General features: G+C 51.3%; 1 protein-coding gene across 5 annotated transcripts in view; it reads right to left on the bottom strand.

Annotated features, from left to right (window-relative positions):
* Nucleotides 1–6,593, bottom strand: part of ACACB (acetyl-CoA carboxylase beta) — a 151,526-nt gene that overhangs the window by 10,737 nt on the left and 134,196 nt on the right. The window lies entirely within an intron of this gene.

Below are 6,593 nucleotides of genomic sequence, written 5' to 3'. Positions count from 1 at the left end.
CAATTAGCTCACTCAACTCTCATTACAACCCTACCAGGCATGGCTTTGTTACTGCACCCATTTTGTAGATGAAGAAACTGAGGTTCAAGCGAATAAAGGAATGTCTTGCCACCCAAGATAACAGCAAAAGGGTGTATTAATTAGGAGGCTGCCTAATTCTTAAGCCTTCCTGGGGAGTGGCTTGCATCCTCATAGGGGAGACCAGTCCACCCACGTGTAACAATTAGCAGGAAGGGAAAGGCAGGATGATGGGGAAGTGCAGACTGGGCCCACCTTGGTGGGAACCAGGCATGGGACAGGGACAGGGTGCCCGTAATACTCTGTCCATGGCTTGCCTCTAGGGTGTCCCCATGACCTAAGTGCATCACTGCTCCCACCATCCTTGGCGATTCGTTGGGGTTGGAATGACCCGGGCATGTTGGTCACAGCCAATGGGCATCACCTGTAGAAGCTGCAGGATGGCACCGTACGCTGGAGGGTGAAGCCTCAGCAGCCAGGTCCCCACCTACCCCTTACTACAGGTAAATGGGGCCATGTAGGCACAGAATCCAGGCAAAAATTCCAAGGTCATAAGGTCACAAGCTCGAGGCCAGAGCCCCAGTCACAACCCGAGCCCCACCTGTGCGGGGCTGTGCTGACCCCGGGAGAAAGCACAGAGAGACCAGTGGAATGAGGCTTCACGGAGGCTCTCTGCAGCTGGTCAACTCCGGAGAAAAATACTCGCTGCCACCATTTGAACACCAGCTGTGTGCTGCGCCAAACTAAATACCAGGAAGCATCTCCTGAGCAGTACAGCTCAGTCACCCCCAGAGGCAGGAGATGGTCCCATTTCCCAGATGAGAAAACTGAGACTCAGCTCGTGATCGTGCAGCTTTTCTTCTCCCTCTGGGAGAAATCATCCACGTTCTAACAACAGAAAGAGTAACACCACCGGCCAGTGTGTACGGGAGCTTACTCCCTAAGTGCCCTGCGACATGGCTTATTTCATTTATCCTGTTCTCCAGGGGGGAACAGCTGCCATCCCTCATGGGAAGCGGAATAGCGGCTCCCCGATGGTGGCCACGTCCTAATCCTGTGACTTTGTTATGTTACAGCAAGGGAGATGGAGGCAGCAGGTGGAATTAAGGTTGTGTATCAGCTGCCCTTAAACTAAGGAGAGTCTCCTGGACTATCTAGGTAAGCCCCGTTGTAATCGCACGGTCCTTCTCAGTACAAGAGGGGGGCAGGAGGCTCGGTGTCAGCGCCGAAGAGGCTACCTTGCTGCCTCTGACAATGCAATGGGGCCTCTAGACATTGGGAAACCCAAGACTCCCTGAGAGCCTCCAAAAGGACCCGAGGCTTTGCAACACCCTGATCCTAGCCCGCGAGAACCCATGTCAGACTTCTGATCTCCAGAACTGTAAGAGAGTAAGTTTGCGTTGTTTGTATACCCCCCAAGCTTGGAATAATTGTGACAGCCGCCACAGGAAACAAACATCCCATTTTACAGAAGTGGAAACTGAGGCTCAGCCCGCTTAATTAGCCAGGGCTGGAGATGGGACTCCAACGGCGCTCTGCTTCCCCACCGCCCCTTATCCATCTCCCAGGGCTCAGCTGGTCCCTCTGCTTGCTGGTTGGAAGTGGAGCTGAAACTGGCTTGACCCCAGCTCTGCAGATCTCCCGGCTCTTAACACCACATCGCCCTGCCTTTCGGGGTGTTTGCTCCAGAAGGGGCGGCTGGTGGAGGGTTAGGGAAAGAGATAGAAGGAACGGACCCAAGTAGGCGAAGAGACGATGAAGCAGGTGTTGCCTCTGGATGATGCTGGTTGTGACACTGGGCCTTCTCTGGGTGTGAATGCAGACCCTCCCAGCCCGAGGGTCACAGCACCCCTATCTCCAGTCTAGGGGTAGCTGGACAAAGACCAAACTGGCAGAAGGAAGGGAGGCCAAGGCAGGAGCCGCTGGGCAGAATGCACAGGAATTGAAAATCTAGGGACACCTGGTGGCTCAGGGGTTGAGCGTCTGCCTTCGGCCCAGGTTGTAATCCTGGGGTCCCAGGATCCAGTCCCACATGAGGCTCCCTGCATGGAGCCTGTTTCTCCCTCTGCCTATGTCTTTGCCTCTCTCTCTCTCTGTGTCTTTCATGAATAAATAAATAAAATCTTAAAAAAAATAAAATCTAAAGGCATGCTCACAGGTGAGCCTGCATGTCCCCGCCACCAGGTTTAAGGGATGCAAGCAAAACGTTTCAATGACTCCTGAGTTCAAATTACTTCCAAGCTTGACCTAGAAGGAAGGCTATTATAAAAACGAACAAAAAAGCCGTTAAGTGTTGGGGAGGATATGGAGAAACCAGGTCCCTCGTGCACTGTTGGTGGCAACCTTGAACAGGGTAGCCCCTGTGGAAAACAGTGACCTCTTCTCAAAAAGTTATGCATAGAATTGCCGTTTGGTTCAGCAATTCCACATCTGGGCACATACCCACAAAGAGGTAAAAGGGGAGACTCGGGAGGTATGTGCACGCCCACAACCATAGCAGCATTATTACCAAAAGCCAAATGGTGGAAGCAACCCATGTGGCCATCGACGGGTGAATGGATAAACGGAATGTGGGTGCTATGGTCTGAATATCTGTGTTCAGCCACCCTCCCCCCATTCATATGTTGAAATCCTAATGCTGCTGTGATGGCATTAGGAGGTGGGGCCTCTGGGATGTACTTAGGTCAAGACGGTGGAACCTTCACGAATGTGATTAATGCTCTTCTAAGAGGCCCCAAAGAGCTTCCTGCCCCTTCTGTGAGAAGTTGGCAACCCAGAAGAGGCCCCTCACCTGGCCATGGTGTCAACCCTGATCTTGAACTTCCAGCTTCTAGAACTGTAAGCAATGAAATTCTGTTGTTTATAAGCCCCTAAACCTGTGGTATTTTGTTAGAGCAGCTCGAAGGGACTAAGACGTGGGTTTGTATGTTCAATGGAATGTTATCCAGCCTTGTAAAGGACATTCTGACCTCTGCTATAACGTGGATGAAGCTCGTGGGCATTCCCCTAAGTGAAACAAGCCAGTCACAAAAAGACAAATACTGCATGATTCCACTTGGAGGAGGTACCTAGAGTAGGCGAATTCAGATTCTAGAAGTGGCTGCAGATTGCCGGGGCTGGGGGCAGGGGGCATGGGAGTGTTTAAGGGGTAAGGAGTTCCAGCTTGAGATGACAGTGTGGAGACAGATGGTGAACATACACGCAATGTCACTGAACTGTACACTTCAAAATGGTTAAAAAGGTAAATTTTATGTTCTGTATATCTTACCACAATAAAAAAAAAAATAAAGAAAAATCCTAGACTCTTGGCATGTGTTTCCTGTGCCTGAAGCTGCTCAGCGATACACATGGGTCAGAATATCATAAGATACAGCTCACCATTGAAAGTGGACTTTCCCCTCACCTTCCAGAAGGGGACCACCTCTCTGCCAATAAGACTGCTCTCCAAAATCCCTCTTCTGCTCTGTAGCCAGAGGGATTTAGGGATCCCTAGGTATATATTTCAGTTTTTAAAAGATTTTATTTTTTCATGAGAGACACACACAGAGAGAGAGAGAGGCAGAGACAGAGGCACAGGGAGAAGCAGGCTCCCCACAGGGAGCCTGATGCGGGACTGGATCCCAGGACCACAGGATCATGACCTGAGCCAAAGGCAGATGTTCAACCACTGAGCTACCCAGGCACCCCTGTATTTCATTTTCAAACCCACATTTCATATATCATGCAAAAGGAGTAGCACAGAATGGGCAGCCTGGGTGGCTCAGCGGTTTAGCGCTGCCTTCAGCCCAGGGTGTGATCCTGGAGACCCAGGATCGAGTTCCACATCAGGCTCCCTGCATGGAGCCTGCTTCTCCCTCTGCCTGTCTCTGCCTTTCTGTGTGTGTGTGTGTCTCATGAATAAAAATAAATAAATAAATAAATAAATAAAAGGAGTAGCACAGAAGCTGTGGAATCACAGGGAAACAGGGAATGGGCTCCCAAACTACAGGATGGTGGTCAGGGAAAACACTGTCTGTAGGAAGCACCATTTGAATTGGGTTTTGAGGGATGAGTAAGAGTCAGCTAGGCAAAGGCCAAAAGGGAAGGAGCATTTCTCACAGGAGAAACAGTCTGTGCTCACCTGAAAGTGAACCGCAGGGCATTGTGGGTGTAACCTACTGACAGAGAGCCTTGGTGTGGCTCCGGGCATCGGCTGCGTGGGCCAGAAGAAGACAGGTTTGCCCTCACTAGCTGAGTACCCAGGAGGCTTTCCTGTGCCTGGTGGTCATCTGGGACCCTTGCTGTGGTCTTGTGGTCCCTTCTCTGTTAAGTTCCTCTCACAGTGACCCTGAAAGGGGCACCTAGCACTGAAAGAAATAGCACACCAAAATACAACAGACCCTGGGCATTCATGGATTTAACACTGCTTGACTCGTTGTGATGGGGAGGGTTCCCTATGGTTACCCATCTGAAATTTCTACCTTTGGGGACTCAGGCTATCAGCTCCCGTGACCGTGAGTGGGTTGTCTTGCCCATGGCTGTCCCCCCTGACATAGTGCTTGGCACATAGCATATAGTCAATAAATAGTTGATGAAAATGATTGGCACAGACAGGCCCATGTACCGGGAGACATCCTCCCTGGCCACACGGCTGGCTGCCTCACCTCAACACACCTCTGTTGTTCTCAAAGCACCCTTGCAGTTAGATTTGCTCAGGACATGGTTTAAAGGGAAAAAAAATGCATTTGAAATGCAAAAATAACCCTAGTGAAGTATCCTAAATCTGCGACTTATTCTGCAATGTGTCCAAATAAGAAAATGGACTGATAGATCTAGAGGAGGATGGACAGACAGAGAAAGAGGTGGTAAGCAAGGACAAACATAAGAAAGCGTCAAGGGTAGCAGCATGTACTGGATGATTGGGGGTCTGTGGGAGAGAATGACTTTTTTTGGCATTTGGAGGTTTTTCATAATAAAGTGGCAGGGGGAAAATGGGTTAAAAGGCCACCTGACTTTAAAGCGCTGGAGAATATAGTGGGGAAGGCAAACCAAGGCAGAAGTTGGGATGCCAAGTTTGGCAGCACCCCACATTCATGATGCAGACAAGCTGTACATGCAAGGACAGGGGACTTGTTCAAGTGGTTTGGGCAGGGGAGCTCTAGATTCTGCTGATCTGGAGGGAGAGACTTCAGTGAATGTGGAGCTGGCCCCCAGCCAAGGCCTGGCCTAGGAGGTGCCAGGGTCTTGATGGGGATCTGAATAAAGATGTTGGTTGGAGGAGAGTGCAGACACATCTAGATGGTGTCCTCCTGTTTCAGGATATAACCTTTGCAAAGGTTCAGGATTTCTGGGCAAGCAAAAAGCCCAGCAAGGTTGGGTCTGACTCAGTCTGAGTGCCTGGCGCCAACTCTTACCAGCTATGTGGTCTTGGGCAAGTCTGTTCATCTTGGAGCTAGAGTTTTCTTGGCTATCAAAGTGAGGATAGAGTGTGGCTTGCACTTCAGGGGTTCTGAGGATCCTATGGGATGAAGTCAGGGCACCACATGTAGCCAGGTGCCATCACTCTGAGCATCCGAGTTGGAGCCAGGCCGCCCACAGAGGCCTCTGTCCAGGCTCGTCAGGGAAAGGACTTTCAGCTGATTGCCACTCTGCAGACCTCAGTATCATCAGCCGGCTGACAGTATCATGTGCCCATTTGTGAAATCAAGCCAAAATGACTAAGTCCACCTGTGGCCCTCTGGGAAAGAAACTCCTCTCAGAGCTCTGTGTTCCTCGGGTAAGATCTCAGCTGATGGAGGAGGCTGGTGGGCTCCGGGGAAATCACCCAGCGAGGTGGCCTTCATTTTCTGGTCCAGAAAATAAGTCAAGGCCAAAGTGCTTCCTTTAAAAAATACTTTATTCCACACATCTCCTGGTAGGCTCGCCCCCACCCCCACCATTCCTGGGTAGCAGCTAGTTATCGACTTATCTTTCCCTCCAAAGCCAAGGGCACCTCTTGCACAGGGCAACATTCAGGTCACCAGGCAGCATGGATTTCTGCTCCCACCAACTGGTCTCAGGATGGGACAACTGACCATTCATCTTCCTTCCACCCCTCATTGCCCCTGTGACACCGTCCTCTGCCAGGACTGTCACTGGCTGACAGCCAAACTTTTTTTTTTCAACTCAGGCATCCCCAAGTATCCTGGCTTGTGGGGGCTTCTCTGGGCATCCTCGCCAGCCTCTGCACTGGCCAGGCATGACATTTGGTGTCCTCAGACAAACTGCCCATCCCAGTAGTAGGAGGTGGCTAATTGGCCCCATTACTGGCACCCGAGGACCGAGGGATGGGGCCAGAAGGAGAGCACACCCTGACACTGGGCAGCCTTCAGAGCCCAGTGCTGGTGGGCATGTTACAGAGGTCTCCCTGAGCAAATCAGTGGGGCCCTTGTGACTAAGTCCCCAACAGCTCTGCCCCTTTGGGCAGGATCCCCCCCATAGACATCAGGGCACCAGGTGAGGAAGTGACAGCAGACAGGCCTCCCCAAGGAGCGTAGTGGTAATCATAGCAGTGACCCTCACCAGCCAGCTAGGCTGTGAGCCTGGTGATGGTGTCC

Source organism: Vulpes vulpes, chromosome 10, assembly GCF_048418805.1.
Source record: "Vulpes vulpes isolate BD-2025 chromosome 10, VulVul3, whole genome shotgun sequence".
NCBI lineage: Eukaryota > Metazoa > Chordata > Mammalia > Carnivora > Canidae > Vulpes > Vulpes vulpes.
The sequence above is the reverse complement of the archived record's forward strand: the minus strand, read 5'-3'. Positions and strand labels throughout refer to the sequence as shown.